Source organism: Oncorhynchus mykiss, chromosome 25 (assembly GCF_013265735.2).
Source record: "Oncorhynchus mykiss isolate Arlee chromosome 25, USDA_OmykA_1.1, whole genome shotgun sequence".
NCBI classification, from domain to species: Eukaryota; Metazoa; Chordata; class Actinopteri; order Salmoniformes; family Salmonidae; genus Oncorhynchus; species Oncorhynchus mykiss.
Genome location: NC_048589.1, coordinates 20,689,687 through 20,702,031, shown reverse-complemented (window position 1 = coordinate 20,702,031; position 12,345 = coordinate 20,689,687). Strand labels below are relative to the sequence as shown.

Sequence of the window (12,345 nt, the reverse complement as noted above, 5' to 3'; positions counted from 1 at the left end):
ATTAAACAGAATTACATAGGCATCTTGCCGAAATTAACATCTGGCACTCCTAAATTAGCTAATCTGGATCTGCAAATCTCTACAAACAGATGATTCCACCAACAAGATCTTGTTCTCTATAGAAAAACAACAGAAACTGAGTTCACAATTGTGGCATTCATTCCCTGTAGCCTATTGTGTGGTTATATTTTGACCAACGAAATCAAAGTTAACGAAGGGGATAGCCTGCTGTCTGACCAGAGAGATATTGTGACTGATGCTCCATATAGAAAAAAGTCCAACATTGCTTGCCATTGTCACTGTGAATGGTTAGAATTCCTTAATGAATCTGACCTGAAATCACAAGGTTACCGTCTATACATGGAAGATGCTGCGATATTTTTTCAGTGTTTGGCAGAATCGGTGGTTCAGTACAGTAGCCTACTGTACTGAACCAAGGCACATGAAAATAATGTCCAAGGACTTTGCGAGTTATTTTCCCTATGTGCTTATAGAACCCTTGAATAGGCTACAAGGTCCATGGTTATTTATAGAGATGGAAAACACAATTTGCAGCTTAGTTTTGTTCCGTTATCTGAACAATCGAGATAACAGTAATGTAGGCTACAGAGTACTCAACAACACCTTTCCCTTTCAAGCAGGAGCTACCGGCCTACTGAGACATACTGTACCTGTCGTCGGCTCTGTTGATTCCCAGGAGCTGTCCTTTCAGCACCTTAGCGGAATCCTCATGTGCGCAGGCACTGGCAATGGATAACTCATTCAAAAACGAAGAGCTCTTGCGCTGTCAAGACGATAGTTAATGAGCTTGTTCGTTCATTCTGCGATGTTTCTGGATTGTCTAGCACCGCCTGTTGGCGTGGATGCGGTCATAAGGATAGAGGACAACCATAGAGAATGATAGAGGCCTCTAGTGGTCCAAATTCTATTCTAGCATGGGCAACGCCATTGAGAGCTTCCACCATGCTTCCGCCATTTTACAGTAGTCAAAGTAGTCAACTGTGTTGGGATTCCTATAGGTTGTAGCATCAATGGCACTGCCCATTTTGTCGCAGACGCTGTAATAGTACATATATAAGATGAGTCCTCTATCTATCTCTATGAAGACAATCATATGCTGTTGAACCATTTTGTTGTCAATACCGCCTTTAAATGGCCATGAGATTGTATGATCGGCTTTCTATTCTCTATATAAGTAATTATCGCATGATGTTTCTACCAATGTAACCTTTGACAATATTTTGACAGATTTCTAATTTTACTGTACGTGTTTAGCCTACTAGGCTACACATTCTTTTGTCTGCGCAAGTCACTTCCAGCGCAGGTCTGGCGCAAAAAGTATTATCCAGCAGGTGGCGATGATGCTTCGTCAATGAGTAGTCATATTCAACTTCCGAGTGTGGCCGTGGTCTAAGCATGATTAGATGCATCTACACTTGTAAAACGTTTACCTTCCAAACATACAGAGTAGACAGACAGTATACTACAAATAGGATATTTCTAAATGCCTATTATTAAAATCGAGTTAAGTACAGGCCAATGTTATGTCATATTAACACATTTAAACGTGTGTAGGCTAATGATTCCACATTCTCATGAAGGTGTGAAAGAAGTGGACCGCCATAGCCTATAACATTGAATAAAATTCCTTAATGTAAAAATTCAGTCAAAACAATAAAAGCTGGTCTATACTGAAACACGTTTGTTCTCTTATCTTGGGCAGGTGTCTTATTTACAGACGGCGCCTGTGCAGGGAGTTCCTCCTCTTGTTTCTTGTGACTGATGCAAAAATAAGCAGCATCATCCCGACCGGACGCCAGCGATAAGGAGCATTTAAGAGGTGAGCCACATTAACATTATGAATTTAATCCAATGTCGGTTTATTAATATGATTAAATATGGAAAAATGTGCAAGCGAATTATGAGGTTAGCGGCGGCTGATTTTTAAGTTATCTTTAAAAAGTGGGCGGATTTACTGTTTTGATAGTACCCTACTGCAGTGAACAGCCACTACGTTAGTTAAGTGAACCGCTATAAAAAGAAAAAACAACGGGAATCATACCGGAAGGCGAAAAAAAACTGTCGTTACCCTAAAATGTTTGATGGGAAGCATTGGAGAATTGATGTTGGAGACATTAATATGTAGGCTATTGGTTCATTCGAATAACTTGTAGTGACTTGGCCTGTCAAAAGACTGCTCTCTTATCTTAAAGCATAAAGGATATTTTTAGTTACGTTGCGTGTTCGTTAGATCAGAATTAGTTATTGTGCAGCGATCCGTCGGTGAGTGCGACACCGAAGGTATGTGGCAGAGATTTACGCCCTGACAAACACACTCCTCACCATACTACACCGGCGGCTGCATTGTGTAGTTGATTAGTGCCCATGCGCCGCCTGCACAGTTAACCACTTTGCGCTCTTTGGATACATTTAGGTTGAACGCTGTAGCCTTTTGAAGAAAACCAGCATCGGTTACATCAGCTGGTTCTTCTAAGATGTCTGATTAAACGTGGTTTAGATATCTCTATCTGCCTTAAAGTATTTTATGCTTGCAGTCACACACCTGGCACAGTGGTTTACATAATTAATGGACTATAGCTGGTGTGTGCAGTGTTCTGCCTTATTGAAAGAAATATAAACAGTAGGTATTTGTCTGTAGTCTGTCCATGGTAGGCATCATTCGTGGTCCATTGTTTCTACTACGTGTGATAGGCCTACTCATTGGTCTTTTATGGGGGCGTGTATCCATGTCTAATCCAGCAAATGAAGATGATATCTCTAAACCAAGTCAAGATGCCTAAGAACACCCATGCTGTGTTGAAAAGTATGTGGATTCTGCATAATGTAAGCAGTTGAACCTGTTGAATCAATATTCAGAAGCTGTTTTGTTTCTATTGTCAGTGCTATTGAGCACATGCAGCATATGCACTACTTCACTTTAGTCTAAACTCAAGCTATTTGATTATTTTGACTAATTTCAAGCTCATGATTTACAGTTGGTCCATTACAATCAGGGCAGCCTGCAGCAAACACCAGTAGCTTTGAAATGCAAGCTATAATTGTTTTTCATTTTATGTTGAATGAAAGGTTATCTATTTATGTTTCAACCAGTTTGATTTATTTTGGATGCCAGTAGGCAGTAGCCTATATGCATAATCTCAGATGTATTGACCTTCCCAGTAATTCAAAATGTCCAGAGATCTTGTTGATAGCATTGGTAAACAATGTTGAATGTCTTAATAGAGGAGCTGAGAGCTCATTTAGAGTGTTAAAAGGAAGAACTGTGTTATCTACAGTACCATATCCATTGTTTTGCCAATTCAAACATCACAAACCAGGTCTCTGATGGAGAAGGAGCAGATTATGAATGTTGCCATTGTCATTTCCAAACAACAGAGTCATGAATATTTGATCAGACTGTTGGCTGAGATTGAAAGTTGATATCTCCCCCTATCCCAGCATGTTGCGTCTGGCCTGGTTGTGTGGGATCTGTAGCCTGTGTTGGCGACAGGGAAGGGGGAGTCTGCCTGCCTCATGTTTCTGAGTTTGTCTGTATTTTGTGTAGGCAGGAAATGACAAGTGAGCTTGCACATTAGAAGTACGAGAGAGTCCCCATTCATGCTTCTGGGTTTACATGCTTTCTGTATTTTCAGAACCACACGTGACTGGACAGCTTCAATCAATTTGGCATTAACCGCACATCATGATCTAGAGATCAGCTAATCAGTGCCATGCCAGACAGGAGAGGTGTAGCCATCCTGCACCTGAACCCTGGCCTAGGCTTTGAACTGTAATGTGATCTGGGAAGAACTAGCTATTAAAATATTTCACAAGAGGCTAACAACCTGTTCTGATGAGCAATAACCAGGCATAATTAGCCCCTCTATTCAGAGACAGAGAGAAAGGGTGCTTGTGTAGGCAGGGGCATGTGTGCGTGCGTGAGGGAGGGAGTACGTGTCAATTGCATCAGATGTGAGATGGTGATATGTATTACTGTGACTCATCTCCTCCAGTCATGTTTTCAAAGCGCATGACTCAGCCATCCATGTGAGCAGAAACCCTCCCACAAAACTAACCTGTAGAAATCAAAAATATTTTCAGCAAACATCTTATTAGCTGCGTTTTGGCTTCTTATTGATATGGATGCGTTTTGAAACTTTCTCCTGTGCTCTTCTTGGTATACCTATTACCATATCTGTGCTTATTGGTTTGTTTGGATTAGTCTAGGATCCTCTAGGATCATTTTTTTTTGCAGTAGAACGCCTGCTGTGAATTTTCATGCCATTCGGCATGGGTCCTCAGGGACTCCTTCCCACACAACCTAGCTCATAGTTGGCATGATTACTGACAGAGGAGAGCAACAACACTATATTATAAGCCTACAAACCAGCAATATGTTTTTCTGCTAAATGCCCTATTTTTACTCAGCTTCCCCTCACATCAGTTAATTTTTCCCCCATAGATATGTACCAACAGTGTCATGTCTCTACCTTGCATCTTCCTTAGGAATGATACTGACCTTACCCTCTCATAAGTCTCATGACTCCCCATCCAAGACTCCCCACTGCCCAGGGCTATGCTGTTTGTATCGGACTGACCCCTCAGACTCGGTGAGGCCTCTTACTGGGGCCTGGTCTGTTACTGCACAGGAGCCCGTGGAGAAGCCTGTGATTTGTGGGTTTTCCCATGTTGCACTCAGTGCCTCTAATTGGCTTCATCCATGTCATTCATCTTTCTGCCTGTTACATGGGTAATGAATGTGTTTTTGATTCTCATAAGTCATTCTATGTGGGTTGTGTTTGTATGCCACTGCCCTTTTAAAAATATTTTTCTTAATTTGATAGATCAATCTGTTGATGTCTGGCAGATTTTATTTAGACATCACCAGCTAGGTTTCCATCCAATTGATGACAGATTTTCATGCAAATATTCTAAAATCTGCATAAAATCAATGCCAGAGATGTTTCCATATTTATTTGTTGTGGATAAAAGGCTGTGCCTGATGTAGTGCACACAAAATGTACTTTTTCGCTTAAAGTGTCATGTACTGAATAACAATCTGAAATACAGTGTGTTCCCATTGCATGTTGAACTCTACGGATAGTTTTGTCACAAACTGTTGCGTTAAATAGCAAATGGACTCTGGTCTTGGTATGTGTGCTCTAGCCAACAGCTCACAGAAACAGTGTGGGTAGGCTAGTCTACATGATGAGATTATTATGGATAAGAGCTAGAATATTTGTCAAACGGCAGTCAAGCATCGATTATCATGTCACCAGAATAAGACCCTCGATATTTATTGGAAAGGAGCATCAAGATCCCTGTGCACTTTCACCAACCTGTTATTTCATCTGTAGCCTAATAAACTGTAGTTTCCCAAATTGTAGGAGGACCACACACCACATCATCGAGTGACTTCAAGTTTACTTTGATTTGATGGTTATTATATCAATATTTACGCATAAAGGTGTTTCCGCCACCGTTCCTTGAAATAATTCATTTTAATGACACAAAGATCCCACCATGTCGAACGAACAAATGATCTGTCAGCATTTATACATTTGTACCGAAACTTCCAGTTTCCATCACAGCTGTCGGGATATATTTTCTTCATACGGTTGGAACCGTATAAACTGGATGGGAACATAGTTACTGACTTGGAACCGATCTCTCTCAAGGCAAATGTGTTGTGATGTGGTTTTAGATCCCTTGTTTCTTATTCTACAGTTTGCCTAGATGCTTAAATGATTAGCCTCTAGTTTGTATAGTAGCACGAATGATCTTCATTTGTAGGCTACAAAACAAGATCTACTTAAACTGCCAGACTGGATCCAATGATCAATGGCATAGTCTACTCCACAAACAAGGCATATGCACAGTGACAGTGCTCCTCAGTGGGCCTACTGAGCATGTGTAGTGCAGACAGGAAGCAGGTGTTCAGTTTGTTAAACAAGGCGAGTGTGTGCGCAGTCCTCACCCCATGCACGTTATGGATCACTCAGCCTTCAGTAAGGGGCTGAGAGCGATGATGCTACCTTGGCCAGAAAATGGTCCTCTCAGCTGTGTGTGTGGGAAGGAGAAAGACCCCCTCCACCCCGGCTTTAGAACAGGTGGGGAGCAGCAGATTGTGTCCTGTCCCCCTCCTCCAGCCTGGGTCTCTTAAAGGAAAATTCCACCCCAAAACTATATTTTTGTATTTATTTCATTTGTCCATTGTTGATGTAGTATTTTGATTTCAAAATACCGAAATCCTCCCCATATGACACTGCGTTTTGCATTATATGATGTAAAATGCATCATACGGGATGATTTCTGAATTTTGAAAGGTACATATCTTAAAGTTGATTACTGACACATAGGGTTGCAAAGGGTCGGAAACCTTCTGGTAAATTTCTGGACATTTTCCATGGGAAGTTGGACCTGGGAATTTTGCTTAAATTCATCAAAGTTAGCTTATAACTTTGATGAAGTTGTGGGATACACATAAGGCAATTCTAGGTCTTGTGGCATATTTTAGTTAAACTATCCCCAATTCAATGGAATTGCAATTCTCTGCATGCACAGTGCATTCTTCCATCACATATACAGTGCACTATTCCATCACATGAACAGCTGATTCTCAAGATCTTGCACAGAAATGAGTGCTATTGAGCCCACACTACTACACTACTACACTATCTGAGCCAAGGACTGCATGCTTTCTGGTAAGTTTTGATTACAATACTGCATGGGGTGAATATATTTTATATGACCATTTTTTTGTTAACTAGTAAATAGTAGTTTTAAATCATTTCTAACTTGTTAACAATTTCTGCTTGTTAGTTTTTGATACCATTTGGGTTTTTAGCTTGCTTGAGCCTGCTAACTGAGTGTTAATTGACCTGTTTCATACATATTTCATTTTAAAACATTTATCTTACAAAATGAGTTTTTTAATCTAACTGCTAAACTATTTATCTGTACATGGAATTATTTGTTTTTTACAATTTTTTTCTAATCTTTACAGGAAAATGCCACGGGCACTATCTGATGTGTGGAGACATTTTACTGCAGCTAATGTAGAAGGAAAATCTGTGTACTTTTGTGAATACTGTACCAAATCATATGCGAAGAATGCAACAAAGATGCAGAATCAGCTGGCCAAGTGCATATAGTTCCCTCAGCGCTCACAAGAAGCAACCTCTGACAAATGTCCCTCTACTTCTATTTGGGGTCAAAATGATGAATCAAACACCTTATCGATAGCAACAGCTCATGGTCCTCCTGGAATCAGAAGTTGTTTTGACTCAATGGAGGAACGTAGTCAGAGAAATGCTTATGAATGTCTTGCACGAGCTGTGAATGCAACTGGTTCACTTCTGATGCTCACAGGCAATGGGTATTGGAAAATATTTCTGAATGTTCTTCGCCCAGCAACCAGACATGCTTTATCAACTTATTTGCTGGAAACAGAGTTCAAGTGAAGGTCAAGCAAATCATAGGGAAAGCGGACTGTATTGCAATCATCTCTAATGGGTGGTCGTTCGTGATGTTCGTGGACAAGGAATAATTAACTACATCATCTCCACCCCTCAACCAGTATTCTACAAGAGCACAGACACAAGGAACAACAGACACACCGGTCTCTACATTGCAGATGAGCTGAAGGCAGTCATCAATGACCTTGGACCACAGAAGGTATTTGCACTGGTGACAGACAATGCTGCAAACATGAAGGTTGCTTGGTCTAAAGTAGAGGAGTCCTACCCTCACATCACACCCATTGGCTGTGCTGCTCATGCATTGAATCTGCTCCTCAAGGACATCATGGCACTGAAAACAATGGATACGCTCTACAAGGGAGCCAAGGAAATGGTTAGGTATGTGAAGGGTCATCAAGTTATATCAGCAATCTACCTCACCAAGCAAAGTAAGAAGAATAAGAACACCACATTGAATCTGCCCAGCAACACCCGTTGGGGGGGTGTTGTCATGTTTGACAGTCCAGGAGGGGAAGGAGTCTCGACAAGAAATGGCCAGATCACAGTCTGCCCATATGGACAGGCCCATCAAGAGGATCCTCCTGGATGATGTATTTTGGAAGAGAGTGGTAAGCAGCCTGAAACCTATAGCAGTAGCCATTGCACAGATTGGGAGAGACAATGCCATCCTGTCTGATGTTCAGACTCTGCTTGCAGATGTAAGAGAAGAAATCCGTACTGCCCTGCCCACTTCAGGGTTGCTCCAAGCAGAGGAAACTGCAGTTCTGAAATACATCAAAAAGTGTGAAGACTTCTGCCTGAAGCCCATACACGCCGCAGCATACATGTTGGACCCCAAGTATGCTGGCAAGGGCATCCTGTCTGGTGCAGAGCTCAACCAGGCCTATGGTGTCATCACTACCGTGTCTCGCCACCTTGGCCTGGATGAAGGCAAGGTTCTTGGCAGCCTGGCGAAGTACACTTCTAAGCAAGGGCTTTGGGATGGAGAATCAATATGGTAGTCGTGCCAACATATCTCATCAGCCACCTGGTGGAAGGGACTTTGTGGATCTGAGGCGCTTTCCCCTGTTTCCTCCATCATAATCCAAATCCCACCAATATCAGCCGCCTCAGAGCGCAAATGGTCCTTGTTGGGAACACACACATCAAAGCACGCAACAGGCTGACCAATACAAGGGTTTAAAAATTGGTGGCCATCCGGGCAAATTTGAGGCTTTTTGAGCCTGACAAGAAGCCATCCTCAACAGGGTTGGAAAGTGACCGTGAAGATGAGGCCTCAGTCTGATGTTCAAGAGGTGGACATTGATGAGGTCCTGGGAGAAGACATGGAAGCCCGAGAGGAAGACCGTCTAGAAACTAAAGCTTTGATTATCATTTCACAGATGTATGTTTAAAACATTTTGGGAGATGCGATGGATCTATGGGGATCATTCAATATTCCCTTTTGTTGTTCAGTGAAATCATCCCATGTGAAGAGTCAACTCATTTAAAGTTCAATTCGTAACTAAGTAGTTTTTTTTCTATTGGAAGGATTTAATCATTTGCAATTATGTCTACTTATGATGCGGTAAAATGTTTGTTTCTGTCTCCATATTTGGTAAATTTGTCCAATGCAAAAAACATTTAAATGTTATTAATATTAATTTGCATATATTTCTGTTAATTCCCATCTATTCCCACGGAAAGTTTCCACCTCTGAATTCTCCCCACAATGTGCAACCATACTGACAAGCAACACAATTTGGGACTATGTCAACAATGGACTAATAGTTTTTGGGTGGAATTTTCCTTTTAAGAACCCCCTGTCTCTATAGACAGATGGAGGTTCCTCAGTAGCCTGTGGTCTGCGGACTACCAGAATTGCTCAGGCCTAAACAAACTGTGGTACTGAAGTAAACCTGACACACAAAAACGAGTATTTAGCCTATTCCAATAGAACCTATTAGCAGAGAGATGCAGTCTTATGGCTTTAAATCCAATTGCATGACTAAATATTGTAAACATAATAGGAGCTATTAGGGATAGATTCACACTTCGTCACTAGCTGTGTGACTCTGCTCATGGATATTTCACAGCCTTCTGTTATCAGAGCTCCGTTGTTTTGATACAGCAGTTTTCACTCATCTCAGTGCTTATACGGAGGATTGTTGCAGGGCTTTCCTCTTTCCTGTGACAAGTGAGCGACGCCAGAAATCACCCCAGTGGTCTTCAGGTGTTGGCTTCAAAATCTCTTTCATTTCAATTAGGGAGCCTCAGACCCCGTCAGTAGCCTGTGGAGAGGGTGAAAGTGGTGTGTCCTTGTCTGATGGCGTGCCCTGCTTTCATGTCAGTGGGATGTCACTGGCTGGTTAATAGACCAATGGACTGGAGAAGCTTTAGGAAAGTGGATTGAGAGGGGCTTTTTAAGAGGGGCTATTTTGAAGGAAGTCTTAATTTTTTTGTTGATATATAATCAAATGCTGATGCAATTTATCTGAATTTTAGCTATGTAACCAAATGCTGAACAGTCCTTCTAGATTCCTCAACCTTCTCCTTTATTCATTCAGTTTAATGTATTTCTTGCAGCAAGGACATCCTCTTTTTGACTTCACCTCTGCGATTGTAGCGTATCTCGGCCATGAGAATATGAGGTATGAGAGTTATGTAAAAGCTCATTTGTATTCCGCAAGCTCTGGGTACTTGGAGAATAAGCTGATAATGGAGAATTCATCCCTCTTTTCCCAACCGTAGACTTTTCCATGTAAAGGAAACAACTCTTCCAACACAAACGAACAGTGACAGGGCGAGACAGCTTGTTAAACAACAAACAGATTCCTGTCGGTGCATTCAAGCACAGGAACTCTAGCAGGTTCATTGTTTTATTTATGGTAATTGCCAGTCATCCTTTAGAGACGGTCCTTTATCCCAGAGTGAGTGAGTGACTGACAGTTGTCGAGGTGACAATGGCAGTTGAGTCAATTTGAGTTCACACTTGATTTATGGTTAATTTCTGTGCCATGGCAGGACTGTCTTCCCCTGGTGTCATCTGCTCACTGAAGCAGGTAATGAATCTGGATCTAACTGAAGGTTTTACTGTGCAGGAATCCTTGTCTCTTTATTTGTCTTTGTATTTAATACAGTAGGCAATGTCAGATGCATCATATTGTATGGAGTCAGGTGATGTGTTTATTCTTTGGGTGCAGTATGTCTTTGATCTGCCCCCTATATCTCCCTCCAGAAATGTTTCAGCGCGGTTGTTACCCATGGGCTGACCCTTAGCAACCTTTTCCCTGGTATCACTGTCATGTAAAACGATGTTAATTATTAGGAAGAACAAACTGTATCCCAAAGGTCTTTTCTAGGAAGAAAATCTCTTAGTATTTCTCTTGAAATGAGACATGCCTTTCATAAGTCCTACTGTATGTCAGTACCCTACTTATTAGATATAATGAATATTGAGAATCTCTATAACCTCAATCGTTGGCTGCTTTGTGTGAACATGCTTGAACATCACTGTCTATTCCTTGTTCGACTTGGGTAAATCAAATTCGGGACTACAGCGTGTTCCTCTCATGCGCTAGCAGCAGCTTTGATCACAAAACCAGCTGTGATTACGGCCCAGCCTAACTGAAAATTGGTGACTCAATCAGGATACTGCTGTAATAACTAGTGTTTGGCAGTATCCAGATGTTCATACCGTTTCTGTACCATACCGGGGTATAGGTATTACCGGGAGTGCGGGTCAGAAGGTTGTGGGTTTGCAGACAGGTAGGGGTGGAAAGATCTCCTTTATAGTTTCAAGCATTGCATGAATTTATCGTATTTGCAGGTATGAAAATGTCATGTCAATTCTACGTAATTTTTTTGTAAAAAAAAAAAATCACCCCTTTTTCATGTTATCCAATTGTCTCATCGCTGCAACTCCCGTACGGACTCGAGAGGCGCAGGTCGAGAGCCGTGCATCCTCCGAAACAACCCAACCAAGCCAGACTGCTTCTTGACACAATGCCCATTTAACCCGGAAGCCAGCCGCACCAATGTGTCGGAAGACACATCGTACACCTGGTGACCGTGTCAGCGCTCGGCCCGCCATAGAAGTCACTAGTGCGCGGACATCCCTGCCAGCCAAACCCTCCCCTAACCCGGATGACGCTGGGCCAATTGTGTGCCGCCCCTTGGGTCTCCTGGTTGCGGCCGGCTGTGACAGAGCCTGTACTTGAACCCAGAATCTCTAGTGGCACAGCAAGCACTGCGATGCAGTGCCTTAGGAGGCAGAATCTTTTTTTCATACCAAACAAATTACCAGAATTACAGGCTAAAAAAATGGACTGCGAGGCCTGTGTGTTCATCTCATCATATTTCTCCAATGCCAAATCAGTGTGTCTTGTTTGCAAAGAAACTGTCACTATTTTGCAAATGATTAAATCTGAGGCATCGTAAGGAATCTGAGCATGGTATGGTACCTTTTCTACCCCAGACAAAGTAAGCCTACTGATGCAGAAAAATGTAAGCCTTAACTGCTGGCTACTCTTCTTCTGTAGCTTAACTCAATGGGCGAAGGTCACAAGTGTTTCCCTAAAAGCTGTCTGGGTTTAAACATCTTCCATTGTACATAAAGTCAATAGCTTAATCAATTGATAGTGACAGAATTACAGTGCCTTCACAAAGTATTCAGACCTGGACTTTTTCCAAATTTTCTTTACAATACAGCTTTATTCTAAAATTGATTTAAAAAAACACATTTTCATCAATCTACACACAATACCCCATAATGACACAGCAAAAACGGGTTTTTAGAAATGTTTTTTTTAATTATAAAAAATATATATCTATATATGGAAAATATGAAATTTTACATAAGTATTCAGGCCCTTCTCCCCTGATT

The 12,345-nt window shown here is 41.6% G+C and overlaps 2 protein-coding genes across 3 annotated transcripts in view; one reads left to right on the top strand and one right to left on the bottom strand.

The window, feature by feature from the left end:
- The window catches only part of zdhhc22 (zinc finger DHHC-type palmitoyltransferase 22), a 2,883-nt gene extending 1,826 nt beyond the window's left edge, over positions 1–1,057 (bottom strand). The window contains exon 1 of the mRNA XM_021584877.2: positions 672–1,057. The gene's annotated coding sequence lies outside the window, so the exon portion shown is untranslated. The remainder of the gene's footprint in view (positions 1–671) is intronic.
- A 640-nt stretch (positions 1,058–1,697) lies between these two features.
- The window catches only part of tmem63c (transmembrane protein 63C), a 51,443-nt gene continuing 40,795 nt past the window's right edge, over positions 1,698–12,345 (top strand). Inside the window, exon 1 of one of the 2 annotated variants that reach the window (XM_021584872.2) lies at positions 1,698–1,840. The gene's annotated coding sequence lies outside the window, so the exon portion shown is untranslated. Of the gene's footprint in view, positions 1,841–2,092; positions 2,302–12,345 lie in introns of those variants that run through there. The other variant, XM_036962784.1, reaches the window with a different exon arrangement.